This window comes from Dromiciops gliroides, chromosome 1 (genome assembly GCF_019393635.1).
Source record: "Dromiciops gliroides isolate mDroGli1 chromosome 1, mDroGli1.pri, whole genome shotgun sequence".
NCBI classification, from domain to species: Eukaryota; Metazoa; Chordata; class Mammalia; order Microbiotheria; family Microbiotheriidae; genus Dromiciops; species Dromiciops gliroides.
The window spans coordinates 550,777,254-550,792,137 of NC_057861.1; the positions used below are offsets into that span (position 1 = coordinate 550,777,254).

The 14,884-nt window shown below is 40.5% G+C and overlaps 1 pseudogene; it reads right to left on the reverse strand.

Annotated features, from left to right (window-relative positions):
- Window positions 1-2,977: 2,977 nt before the first annotated feature.
- LOC122751586 overlaps window positions 2,978-14,884 on the reverse strand; it is a 76,968-nt pseudogene continuing 65,061 nt past the window's right edge.

The window sequence follows — 14,884 nt, forward strand, 5'->3', positions numbered from 1 at the left end:
TAGTATGCTTTAATAAATGCTTAATGCCCAAAGACTGGTGCTAAAGCTTCTAATTTAAGGCAACCACACATTAGATTTTTTAGACAACACATTTAGATTTTAAACATCACATGATGAATATGGGAAATGGGAATGTTAAGCTTCTGAAGGAGTCACTCATCTCCCCCCAAACCATAGGATATCTCTAATGCCCTATTTATAACAAAATTCAGGGCTATTTATCATTGTTAATTCATTTCTCACAATGAGTCAGCATGACTAGTACTAGGGAAGCCCAAATAGAAAAGTCATATGTTTTGGTCATGAGTCTAGCTACATAACTCAAGACAGAACTAATCCAACCTAAAAATTTGATGAACTCCTTTTGAGTTTCTTTCTTTTCTTTTCTTTCTTTCTTTCTTTCTTTCTTTCTTTCTTTCTTTCTTTCTTTCTTTCTTTCTTTCTTTCTTTCTTTCTTTCTTTCTTTCTTTCTTTCTGTGGAGCAATGAGGGTTAAGTGACTTGCCCAGGGTCACAGAGCTAGTAAATGTCAAGTGTCTGAGGTCAGATTTGAACTCAGGTCCTCCTGAATCCAGGGCCAGTGTTTTATCTACTGCACCACCTAGCTGCTCCCTGAATTCCTTTTATATGGTGTGGGAAATTGGTGGAAGGGTAACAGGTGTTAAGATAACCAAGTTTCTTCCACAATTCCTGGCATATGTTGTGGTTCAATCGTTCAGTTGTGTCCAACTCTTTGTGACCCCATGTACACTAGACCCTTCTTTCCTCCACTAATGCTCGAAGTCTGTCCAAGTTCATTTTCATTGTTTCCATGATACCATCTATCCATTTCTTTTTTTTTTTTTTTTTTTGCTTTTGCAGGACAATGAGGGTTAAGTTACTTGCCCAGGGTCACGCAGCTAGTTAGGTGTCAAGTGTCTGAGGCTGGATTTGAACTCAGTTCCTCCTGAATCCAAGGCCAGTGCTTTATCCACTGCGCCACCTAGCTGCCCTACCATCTATCCATTTCATCCTCTGTCATTCTCTTTTCTTTTTGCCTCCAATCTTCCCCAACATCAGGGGATTTTCCCTCCCCCAATGAGGCCTGGCTTATTTATTACATGGCCAAAGTATTTAAGCTTCAGCTTCAGTATTTGACCTTCCAGTAGATTAATTTCTTTAAATATTGATTTATTTGATTTCCTTTCTGTCAATGGGACTCTCAAAAGTTCTCTCCAGAACCACAATTTGAAAGTGTTGATACTGAAGTACTCAGCCTTCCTTATAGTCCTGTATAGCACAACCATATGTTGGTACTGGAAAAACTGTAGCTTTGATTATACAGACCTTTGCTGGCAAGGGGATGTCTCTGCTTTTTTTTTTTTTTTTAAGTGGCAAAGGCTTTATTTTCTTCTCATGAGAAGGAGGCACCCTAGTGTGCAGCTAGTGGGTGCCCAGAAAGGGGGCTCGCAGGCACTGTTTTATACCCTAGTCCCTAACGCAAATGGACCTTCCCCTTTTTCATCACTGGTCGGGGTTACAATCTATGTGCAAAAACTAGCTAATCAGAACGCAGTATTCTCATCCCTCTTCCTTGTATGGGCATAACTCAGGAGTGGACCTTATACTTCCTTATATAGACAGAACTCTGGAGAGGACCTAATTGAGACCAGGGCTCCTTGAACCATGTGACCTTGCTAACCTGAGAGGGGAGGAGGGGATCTGAGACCTTTGTCCTACAAACAGGTCAGGGGGAGTATGACTGATTGTTATATCCACATTGAGAGGAGACAACTACCCATTTCTTACAATCCCTCCTCTATAATTTTGACTATTTGGCTCCTCTCATTCCATTTATTGAATCTCTCCTCTGCCTTTTGGTCTAAATCTGTGAATCCTATGCTATCTAGGCAGATTAGATCATCAGATGACCCTTTTTGCCCCTCTGGGCTGTGTTTTTTTCTTGATTTAGACTCAGATTTGGAGAAATGCTCAGATGCCATGGTAAAGGGGGTGGCCAGTCACATCAACCCACAAATCCCAGCCCAGTTAGGGGGTAAGGTTGGTCTTCCACCACAATACCACCATAGGTCGGCTCAGGGGAGGATCAGGGATGAAAAATCTATCGAGTTGTTCTTGGTTACTTCCCATGTTTGGACAAAACTCATATTACCCAAGACCAGAAAACCTCTCACCCATCTGGAGAGACAGGCAAGATGGTTTCCTGGGACTCCAACAAAAGTGGGTATGATCTTTTCTGCTGTCCTTTTTATCACAAGAAGAGTAGCTCCAAATCCCTGTAACTCTCACCCTTTGCCAACCCGTTCTGGTATAATTGAAGGAGATACCAGAACCTCTCCAGGCTAAAATCTGGACTTAGAGTATGGGCAGCTGGTCTTCCCAAAGTGCTGACCCATTCCATCTGATCATTTGAATCTCCAAACCCAGTCTCTGTCTCTGCTGTCTGTCACACATCCTTAACTTCAATGGCCTGTAACTCAGGAGTTTCAGGGTTTCCTAATTTCCCTTCTGGACTTGGAGAGGTTATTTCTGGAGTCTTAAAAGGATAGGGGGATGTAGGATCCATGGGATTTTCAAAGAATATTCCTATTCTTTCTACGGGATCAGTTCCTCCTTCAGATGACCATATACCAAATCCTTTTTGCTCCTCCACTACTTGTTTGCCTGAGCAGCTCCCACTACCCCAAAATGTTACCTCCCTTCCCCCCTTTTGTACCAGGCTTAGTATATTGTACATTAAAGTCTTTTTAAACTTCACCCTCAGTCGATCAGATTCCTTATTAACAGTCCACTGCTCATGTTTTGGCTCTGGTTTTTCTTCTGGAAAAGGTGCCCCTTTTACTTGAGAGTGGTAAATACAGTTTTGCTCCTCAGTCCTCACTGCAATGTCAGTGAAAAGTAACACCAGGAATGGCCCTTCCCAATGAGGTTCCAACTTGTTGCTCTTCCAGGCTCTTATCAATATCCAGTCTCCAGGTTTAAATTGGTGAGCTGGAAACTCGAGAGGAGGAGTCTGGGCCAGAAGTCCCTTCTGTTGGAGTAAAGAAACAGAGGCAGAGAGTCCAGAAATATATTCTCTGAGAAACATGTCTTTCATTTCTATTATTGGGAACTCTCCCTTCCCAAGTAAGGATCACATATACATTTAAGACTTGGCATACCCAATTTTCATTAGACCCAAATTTAGGCAAAAAGGACTGAACATCCCTTGAGGGGAACCCCAGCCCATATTAGGCAACAATATTTTATCATTCTCTTCTTGCATTTTCCTCTATACTTCTCAAGTTTATCCCAGATTTCTAATTTGTCTCCCAAAGGACTGTCTTTGGGAATTTCGGGGAGGTGTACTTTCTTCCTTTTCTGTATCACTAGAGGTGGCATTCCTCATCTTTAATGAACCCTTTGAATTCTTGGGAACCACACCCGCCTGGCACACTGCTTGGCATCTCCTGGTACATTGCTTGGCACACCCGATACTTATAGACTCCAACTGCCTGGCACACTGCTTGGCTCCCTGATTGGCACACCTGGCACCTATGGACTCTAACCACCTGGCACCCTGGTTGGCACGCCTGGCACCTTGGAACACCTGGTACCTACGGATTCTAACCACCTGGCACCCTGCTTGGCACACCTGGCAACTATGGACTCTAACTGCCTGGTACCTTGACACACCCAAAACCAAGAAAGAGAATCCACATCAAGAGTGGAAAGCTGTTCCAGTGAGAGATGCCACAATTGCCCCATTCTGTTCAAAGCTTTAGCCACCTGCAAAGGAGTTCATAAAGTTATACTCCTATACCCTTCTAATTTAATATAAGACAATTAAGAATCATAAAGAATTGGGGCAGCTAGGTGGCGCAGTGGATAAAGCACTGGTCCTGGATTCAGGAGTACCTGAGTTCAAATCTGGCCTCAGACACTTGACACTTACTAGCTGTGTGACCTTGGGCAAGTCACTTAACCCCCATTGCCCACCAAAAAAAAAAAAGAATCATAAAGAATCTAATACCATTGGTACCAGATGCCATGGCCAAATTCAACATTGTGTTTATCATGCCACCTGGGATGATCATGGGAGTTACCATAAAAGAACAAAAGTTGCCAAGCCTCATGGAATACAGTGCAGGAGAAACTGAGTCCTCTCTTCCCGTGGATAGTTGGCACCTAGTTTGCTCAGATCTGATAACTCAGAATAAAGGAAATTAATGTAAAAGAATGAAAATCTCTATGAATAGAAAACTTTTATCTGAATCAATGAGGAAGAAGGCTATATAGGTACAATTTCTTAACCCTTAATTTCTTTGCAACAAATTAACTCTCAAATAGAATAAACCTCCTAAATCCCACAAGTATTATATACGCATAACTTTCTCTCTTCTAAGAAAAGGCACCAAATTCACAATCCCCTTTCACAAACAAATGAATTGCCTGGGGTTAACGATCTTTGTTAATCCCAGACTCATAAAACCCATAGGTCTCCCCCACCTTCCCCAAGCAAACCCTTTTGTTTTTTTAAGGGACCTAGTTTACCTGAGAAGTTCCCTGGGGCAAATTAAAAGATCACCCTCCCCAGGAAACCAAACCAAAGGACAGACACACTGGGTAACTCCAGGACCACCACCCTTCACTCCAGTCTCCCCCACCCCCAGGGAAGACAAGATTAGGTGTGGCTGCTGTCCCTGTGGTTTGAGGGGGGAGAGAGAGATGACCTAAGAGATCTGGAGCCACCCCTCACCCAAATTCCCTCAGCCACCACCAGTGGGGGATGGCCCTCCCCCAACAAGGTAACCCTTCAGTCAGATGATGAACCCACTGGACCATCTCACACACACACACACACACACACACACACACACACACACACACACACACACACACATGCCTGCTCATCTCCTACTCAGGGAGAAAGGCATCCCAGAGAGCCACGCCTCCACACCATACTCTCTTTGGAGATGAAATTCAGGGACCTCTCTCCTGGCTTCCCCCCCACCCCACCCCAAACAAAACATTATACTAAACCCAAATAACATTTTGCTCTGTCCTCAATCCTGGGAGGTAAGCTTTCATTCATAAATTCACCTAATACCCCTGCAAAAGACATATAGCAGTGACTCCCAACCATGAGCCTAACAAACCAGAGCACTGGCTTTTCCTTCCTCCCCACGGCAGTCCCTGTTTTGATAAATTCTTACCCCCTTGGTAAGCATGCTCCATCCTGCATTTGCAATGTCTCTGCTGAGTTCCTTGGACTCAGGAGTTGGGAGTGGCCCCCTCTGGGCTCCAACCATCACTGGCAAAGAGTGCTGGGAGTGCTGGAACCCAGAGGGCCCTGCAGCTCCTTACATCTCGGTGGGACCTCCAATTGTGAGGGAAAAATCCATCCTCTTCTCAATAATTCTCAGGAACTCAGCAGCAAAGTGGCAAAGGCTTTATTTTCTTCTCATGAGAAGGAGGCACTGTAGTGTGCAGCTAATGGGTGCTGATGTCTCTGCTTTTAAGTATGCGGTCCATATTTGCCATAGCTTTCCTTCCAGGAGCAAGTGTCTTTTAATTCCATAGCTGCAGTAGCCATCTGCAGTGATCTTTGAGCCTAACAATATAAAATCTGACACTGCCCCATTTCTTCTCCCTCTATTTGCCTGGAAATGATAAGACCAGTTTCCAAGATCTTAGGTTTTTGTGTTTTTGTGTTTTTGAAGCTTTGAGCCAACTTTTACACTCTTCTCTTTTACTCTCATCAAGAAGCTTCTTAATTCCTCTTCACTTTCTGCACCATTAAAACTGATGAGACTGATCCATTCATTCTCCTTTCTGCCACCTTTTTTTTTTTTTTTTTGAGCAGGACAATGAGGGTTAAGTCACACAGCTAGTAAGTGTCTGAGGTCAAATTTGAACTCAGGTCCTTCTGAATCCAGGGCTGGTGCTTTATCCACTGCACCACCTAGCTGCCCTGTGCCACCTTTTTAGTGTTTTGAAGTAAATATTCTTTTGTAAAAGGTCCTGTGTTACACTAAAGAGAATTATAGGGCCTATAGAGGGTGACAGCAACTGAGTCGTACTTTGAAGAAAGCTTTCACTTCTACAAGGTGAAAGCAAAGAGGGAGTATATTCTAGACAGGGTAAAACCACTTGTGCAAAGGCATGGAGATCAGAGATGGAATGTTGTATATGGGGAGCAGCTACCTTGGTAGTCTAGAATGGAGAGTTCATGAAGGGGAATTGTATGAAATAAGATTGAAAAGGTAGATGAGAGCCAGATAGTGGAGGATTTTAAATGCCAAACATAAGAATCTGTATCTTTCTGTTGTTGTTGTTCAAGCAAGAAGAAGCTATTGATAATTTTTGTGTAGGGGAATGATATGGTCAGATTTATGCTTTTGGTCTGGCAGCTTCATAGAGAATGGATTAGAGAGGAGAAAATGGAGTCCAGGAGAACAAGAAGCATATTTCAGTAGACTAGATGACAGGTGATAGAGATCCTGAAGGACAGAGGGTATGGTATGTGTGCAGAGACAAAATAGACTGAAAAGGTGTTATGGAGGTAGGACCAATAAGACTCAGCAACTGATTAAAAATAGGGATTGAGAGAGAAGGAAGAGTCAAGGATGGCTTTAAGACTGCAAATCTGAGTGACTAGAACTGACATGGGGAAATTTGAAGAATGATTTTTTTTAAGGAAATACAATCAGTTTTGGTTTTTCTGCATATTTCATTTTAGATAACTAGATAGGAAGTGAATATGCATTCTTAGTGCTTAGCACACAGTAGGCCCCTAATAAATTTTTGTTTCTTATTGATTCATCCAGGAAGAACTGTCCAGAAAAGTATTTGGTGATTTGGAACTGGAGATTAGAGCTAAATTTATGGATTTGGGACTCATCTACAGAGTGGAAACTGAACCCATGGGGACTAATAAAATCAAAAAAGGAAAAAAGAGAAAAAGGCACAGGACAGAGTAGTTGGGGAAACCTACGTTTAAGGGCTAGGAGGAGTATAATCTGACAGGAGAAGAATGCCACATCATGGAAGCTAAGAGAGGGAAGGAAGAGAGAGAGGTGGGGAGAGAGGAGGGAGAGACAGAGACAGAGACAGAGTGTGTGTGTGTGTGTGTGTGTGTGTGTGTGTGTGTGTGTGTGTGTGTGTGTGTGTTGTAGGGCTGGGAGTATCAGACAGTATTGAAAACTCTATAGAAACCAATCAGACTGAAAAAAGTTCATGAGATTTTGAGGTAAAGAGTGTCGATAATCTTGAAGAGAGTGGTTTACGTTGAGTGGTGAACTTGGAAGTTAGATGGCAAGGGAGAGGAAAATGAGTGGATTGCTTCAGGGAAATTATTCTTTCTTATCACCCTCCTGGCAAAGGTTGTTTAACTGCCACTATGTTTTTTTGTTTGTTTGTTTGTTTTTAAGTGAGGCAATTGGGGTTAAGTGACTTGCCCAGGGTCACACAGCTAGTAAGTGTCAAGGGTCTGAGGCCGGATTTGAACTCAGGTACTCCTGACTCCAGGGCCAGTGCTCTATCCACTGTGCCACCTAGCTACCCCACCCCTATGGTTTTGAGCTACAGGTGCTTCCTGTATTCCTCAAGGTGAAATTTAGCCTTCTTTAACTATTCAAAGATTATCACACTGGGATGCAGTGGACAAAGCACTGACCCTGGATTCAGAAGTACCTGAGTTCAAATCTGGTCTCAGACACTTGACACTTACTAGCGGTGTGACCCTGGGCAAGTCACTTAGCCCTCAATCCCCCACAAAAAACAAAACAAAAAAACCCCCAAAGATTATCACACTGAGCACACAAAAAGTAGAGTGTCAGAGTGACCAAGAATTCTTTTCTTTTAATGACCTGAGATGCTACCTAGTCTAACCTTCTTATTTTTCAACAGAAGAGGAATCTGAGGGCTAGAGAGGTTAAATGTCTTGCCCAAGGACACACAGGTAGTGAATGCCAAAGGTCTGACTGAACTGAGGTGACCTGAACTCTAAATCCAGAATTCTTTTCATTGTAACATTTGGTCTCTCTGGAGCCTATCCACTAGTTCCATAGTACCTTGTAGCATATGGGATTGTCCTAGTAGCAGATGCTGCTTAGAAGATCACACCAGCAAAGAAATGACCTTACCAGGAAACTGTTTGATAGCACAGAACAACATGCTTCAAATCTCTCTTAGAGAGAAGGGTTAGTGTCCCTGCTTTGCAAACATCTTTCTCCATAGTTTTGGACTTAAGCTATCTGGCTTCCAAGTTCAGCCACATCATCTTTGAAGTGAAAAGTGAGGCCAAAGTTTAAAACAATCAATAACTTCTATCTCCCAACAACTCTAGCTGATGTCCCAGTTTTTAGACTCTTCCATAAGAAAAATAGTTCATCATATGTGGTATTTCCCCTTAGGGTTAATTCACAACAAAGAGGGACTTTGATCAAGAAACATTTTGCCTTTAACAAAGGCCAAGAATCTCTTAACTTTTTTTTTGGACCAAGAAATATGTCCTTTGCCATGATTTAGTTGAGTCCTTTGAAGAAAATTTTCAAGGATTTATAGCAGTCAGTGACGCAGCTCATTAAACTCTTTTCACAGGAAGGTCAATGATCTGAGATTCAACTATAATCACTCATTGTTTAGCTTATTCCTTGTTCCAGGTGAGAGTCTTTATTCCACTTATAGACTTTTCCTATGAAAAGTATTTTGGGATTTTTGGTCTTTTTCAAGGGCGGGGTCAGGGATTGGAAAGGCAAAATACATACTGAACTTTCATAGGGCTTTCTCATACATTACTATAGTGTAAACCTATGAAGTAGGTGTCATAGAATTTGTCAGAGCTAGAATGGCCAAGGATGGTATTATTATTTCAATCTGATAGAGGAGGGCAGGGAACTGGGGCGGGGTGGGGTGGGGGAGAGATTAAATGGTTCCCCCATGGTCACACAATTAAGATAGGACTAGAGCTCTAATCTTCTGAAATCCCAGGTTTTTTCACCAGACCAGAGGTTGGCAACCTTTCCAAAATGGAATGGCAAGACTTGGATTTGGATGGAGGTTGTGAGCAGGCAACTAGAGTCTAAATGGTTCTGAGGACCCTGGGAACTCTGACTCCAGTAGGTACCAAAGGGAAACCCCAAAGTTCAGAGGAGAGAGAGGCTGAATATGCTGACCATTTTATGGTGAGAGGTCATGCCAAGGAGTGGGAAGCAGAATTTCAAGATGAAAAGGGCTGAGCCCATCTACCTCTACAATTCCATTCTTCTTTCCCAAAGGTTCCCATGCTGGGGTTGAACAAGATGGCAATTTAACAAACACTTTTAGCCTTTGTTCTGCATTTTTTCAGCACTTGGTAATGCTATATCTAAGTTAATATTGCCAATATCTCAGGAGGGAGCTAGATAGAGTCCCTCAGTCACCATTTCTGTTTCACAGATGAAATTACAGACTCATTGGAAAGAAAAGGCTATTTGCTAGCAGCTTGGTCCTTTCCATTATGGAAAAAAATGAATAATTTCCAGGAAAGTGTGTGTACCATGTCAGCCACCAAATATGCCTTATTTATCTGGCACTGTCTAGGAAGGAGATATTCTATACAAGTGAAATTTCCATAAAACTGGAACTGACACCTTAAAGTGTCAAACTTTTTTTTGCATTTTTCATGGGAATCTTTCTAAAAAAGACACCTCCCTGTCTTTTAAAAATTAGGAGAGCTTTTAATATAGTTCCCTTTTTATTAGTGATTTTTATCATTATGATCATCAATTATTGGAGTGGGCTTTAATACAAATTTGCTTATATTAAAGAGCTTCCTGCTTCCTTGACATCACCCTTCCTCTGTAATTTGTTTTAAATTTGTTCTGACCTGAGAAACAAAAAAAACCCCAAATTTATGTCATCATCATTAGTAATGATAATAATAATAATAATAATCCTTTTCTAAAGTCTTAGTAGAATGCCTCTTGTTGAGGTGGAGGTAGTTCTGGGGTCTTGTGGGTTATAGCAGCTAAACTCTGGTTCTGCGCAGGTTTCAACTATATATTTGCTGCCTGAGGGATAGTCTAGCTAAAATCATTGAGGCTCAACTGCATCAGATTGGACACCAACCACATCATTCATATTTATGAGCACAACAACTCATAAGGACCATCTACTAGGGTATGGAGGGGCTGCTATCTGTGCCAGTATAAGAAAGAATGACAAAAATCATGAATTTTTGAAATATTATTAATAAAACTTTACATTTGTATAAGACTTCATCAATCACACACATTTCATATCTATATCACCATATCATCTTCCTTTGATATTCATGATATTCATTGTCAGGGTATGTCCTATTCATTCCATGTGTAAGCTAAAATTCAGAGAAGTAATTCATACAAGGTAACACAATAAGTGACAAAACTGAAACTAGAACCCCAATTTCCTGGACTCTTAAATCTTTCTCCTAATTGTTTTTAAATTGTGGGACAGCATGTTATGAATGATAGTTTGAAGGTTGCTCTTAGAGTACAAGGGAGAACAGTCATTTATTAAGTACCTACTATGTGCCAGGCACTATGTAAAGCACTTTATAAATATCTCATTTGCTCCTTACAACCTTGTGAGATAGGTGATACTATTATCCTCACATTGTAGTTGAGGAAACTGAGGTAGACAGAGGTGAAGTGACTTGCCCAGGGGCACAAGCTAGTAAGCATCTGAAACAAGATTTGAACCTAGGTCTTCCTGACTCCAGGTCCAGTGCTCCAACCACGGGAAAACTTAGTTGTACCTAACTCAGAGAGTAAAGTCTACAAGCTTTAGTGCATGAGTTTTCTGACTGTGATTTCAGCTGCTTACAAGCATTTTTTCATTATGTCTTAGTTCTGTGTTCCTGATGGTTGTAGTTGCCCTAAATCTGACCTCTGTATACATGGTCATTTGGAAGACTTTTTGGATAACAGAGGTGGTTTACATAAATTCTTTCAATCTCCTACCTTCTTTGTAATTGGTGGCGATACAGAGGAACCATGGAATCTACCTCAAGTTCATCAAGTTAATCTTGTTCTGCTTCCTCATTAATGTGACCACATGCCCATGCTGAATGCTTCCGTACTTTTGTTTCTTCAAGTAGTCCTATAGTTTGTACTGTACACTCTGGAATTTACTTATATTCTGTTAATTCAGTGTTTGTCATAACTTACTCAGTTAGATTACAAGAATGGTCCAACAGAAAAACTCGTGGATTAGGAATGGGGAAATGTGGGCTCTGACACTGACAAGTCACATATTTTTTGTTTTGTTTTTGTTTATTTTGGTTTGTTTTTTTGTGGGGCAATGAGAGTTAAATGACTTGCCCAGGGTCATACAGCTAGTGTCAAGTGTCTGGGGCCAGATTTGAACTCAGATCCTCCTGAATCCAGGGCCAGTGCTTTATCCACTGCACCACCCAGTTGTACCCCAAGTCACATTTTCTTAGGAAAGAGATACTTAGAATCCTCAGGTTCTGGAGCTAGAAGGAAATTCTCCAGTGCATGAATCCTTCCATTTTCAATAAGAAGGTCGAAGCTAATACTACCAAAATTAATTTATACTTTTAATGCCATTATAATCAACTATCTATAGGACTACTTTGTAGAACTTGCTAAAATAATAACAAAATTCATTTGAAAAACAAAAGATCTAGAACATCAAGGGAAATGTGAAAAGAAGTCGGGATGAAGGGGAAATAGAACTTCCAGATCCAAATTATATTTTAAAGCAGCAGTCATCAAAACCATCTGGTATTAGTTTAAAAATAGACTAGACAGGGGAGAATCAGAAACAATAGAACTCAATAACCTAGTATTTGATAAAGTGGAAAACCTAGAAAAGAGTTCCCTATTTGATAAAAACTGCTGAGAAAACTTGAAAGCAGAAAATGAGCTTAGAGCAAAACCTTACACCGTATTCCACAATAGATTCTAAATGGATAAACAACCTTAAAATTAAAGATTGTCCTATATTATTATTATTGTTGTTGTTATTGTTATTATTATTTTTGTGGGGCAATCAGGGTTAAGTGACTTGCCCAGAGTTACACAGCTAGTAAGTGTCAAGTGTCTAAGGTCGGATTTGAACTCAGGTGTTCCTGAATCCAGGGCCAGTGTTTTATCCACTGTGCCACCTAGTTGACCCTAAAGATCAAACTATTTAAAAAATTAGAAGAGAAACAGATCATTTACCTTTTACAGATATGGTAATAGATATATGCTTAACCAAACAAGAGAGAGAGGCAACTAGAAAAGATAAAATACTTCATTTTGATTACATATAACTGAAAAGCTTCTCAATAGTTAAAATTAACACACCTAGAATAAGAAGGGTAGTAGTTGAAAGGGGAAAAATTTATATCAGATTTCTCTAGTAAGAGCTTAGGATTCAAGATATAGAAGCAAAGTAAATAAATGAATATGTATGTGTGACTAATTGCCATTCCTCAATTTAAAAAATGGTCAAAGGATATGAACAGTTCTGAAAAGAATTGTGAAATATTCACAGCCACATAAAAGAATGCTCCAAATTACTAATAATAAAAAGGGGAAAATCAAAACAACCTTGAGGTTTTACCTCACACCTTGAAAATGACAAAAGCTGGCAATAATCAATGTTAAAGAGATTGAATAACAGGCACACCAATGCATTGTTAGTAGAGTTGTGAAATATACAACCACTTTGGAAAGCAATGGATTAAAACGTCCATACCCTTTGAATCAGTGACTCCATTGTTGGGCTTATATCCCAGGAATGCTATTGATAAGAGAGAAAAAAAAGTCCTCATATATACCAAAATATTTATAGCAGCACTTTTTTGTGATAGCAAAGAAGTGGGAACAAAGTAGATTCTCATCAGCTGAGGAATGACTAAACAAATTGTGGTGAGTGGATGTAATGGAATATTACATGTGAAAAATAATACATAGAAGCATGGAAATATCTATATGAACTGATGCAGAGTGAACTAAACAGAATCAAGAAAGCAATATATGAAGTAAGTATGATAACATAAGTAGAAAGAACAACTGTCACCAAAAAATTGAAAGTATCTATAACAAACCATAAAGATCAAAGAGGATTCAAATCAAGAGATATGTGTAGATGCCTAACTCACCCTTTCAATGGAGTAGGAAGGTCACCAAGTATTATATTTTGCATAGAGTTTTTGTACTTTTTCTTTTCTTTTTTTCTTTTTTTTTGGGGGGGAGGTGAGGCAATTGGGGTTAAGTGACTTGCCCAGAGTCACACAGCTAGTAAGTGTTAAGTGTCTGAGGCCAGATTTGAACTCAGGCCCTCCTGAATCCAGGGCCGGTGCTCTATCCACTTCATCACCTAGCTGCCCCGGTTTTTGTACTTTTTTTTAATGTAGTCATCAGTTGTGCTGGGATTTTTTTTTCCCTCTCTAAAAATGTTATTTGGATAGGAACTGTGACTATTCTCACTTAACCCCAATTGCCCTGAAAAAAAAAAAAAAGAACAGTGTTTACATGCTATATTCCTCTTAAAAGAATGTAAACTCCTTGAAGGTAGGATTTTTTTTTGGGGGGGGGTGAGGCAATTGGGGTTAAGTGACTTGCCCAGGGTCACACAGCTAGTAAGTGTCAAGTGTCTGAGGTCAGATTTGAACTCAGGTCCTCCTGACTCCAGGGCTGGTGCTCTATCCACCATGCCACCTAGCTGCCCCTGAAGGTAGGATTTAAAAAAAAAAAACTTTTTGTTTTGTTTTTGCATGACCTAGCACCTAGCCCAGTTTCTTTCATGTAGCAGGCATTTTAATGTTGATTGGATAGATTTGGACCACTTCCCCTCTTTGGGTCTCACAAAATGAACCTCAGAGTCTATCTAGTTCAACCTCCACTTTTTACAGATGAGGAAACTGAGACCCAGGACAGTTAAGTCATTTTTCCCAAGGTCACACAGGGATCAAGAATCAGAGACAGGATTTGAACCCATGTCCTCTGAATGAACTCAGAGCTAATTTTGTCATCTGTAAGATGACAGAGTTGAACTAGATTATTCCTCAGGTATCTCCCAAATCTAAGTTATACAGAATTTTTTGACTCGCCTTTAAATTACCCTTAAATTTTATGAATCATCAAAATTATTTTTGCTACCTTTGGGGTTTCCACTTAGCTAACTGATAGCAGCCAAGCCATTTGTTTTTATTTTTGGTTTTTTTTTGTGAGGCAACTGGGGATAAGTGACTTGCCCAGGGTCACACAGCTAGTAAGTGTCAAGGGTCTGAGGCCGGACTTGAACCCAGGTCCTCCTGAATCCAGGGCTGGTGCTCTATCCACTGAGGCACCTAGCTGCCCCTGCCAAGCCATTTTGCAAAGCACATTTCTTACAGCAAGAATAAGTATATTATCCTTTGAGTCAACAATGAATTCTGAAGTTTCTTCCTGACAGACATTTGCATGTAACTTTTTATCAATGTGTGAATGACCAGAGAAAAGCAGGCAACCATCAGAAAATAATTAAATTAGTTATTCTCTGTAACAGTCCCATTCTTTGTGTGCCAAGATTGGGCAGAAAGTTCATTCTATGGTATGCACATAATAATAGCACATTGCAACCAATTATATAGGTACCAACTATGGGCCTGGCACGGTGCTAAGTGCTTTACCGATGTTTCATTTGATCCTCACAGCAACTCTAGGAGGTAGGTGTCATATTATTCCCATTTTAGAATCGAGGAAACCAGACAGAGGTGAAGTGACTTGCCCAGGACCAAGGACACAATGCTATTTTATAGACAAGGAAACTAAGACATAGCTAGGAGATCTGTCTGTCTGTCTATCTATCTATCTATCTATCTATCTATCTATCTATCTATCTATCTATCTATCTATCTTTCCATCCATCCATCCATCCATCCA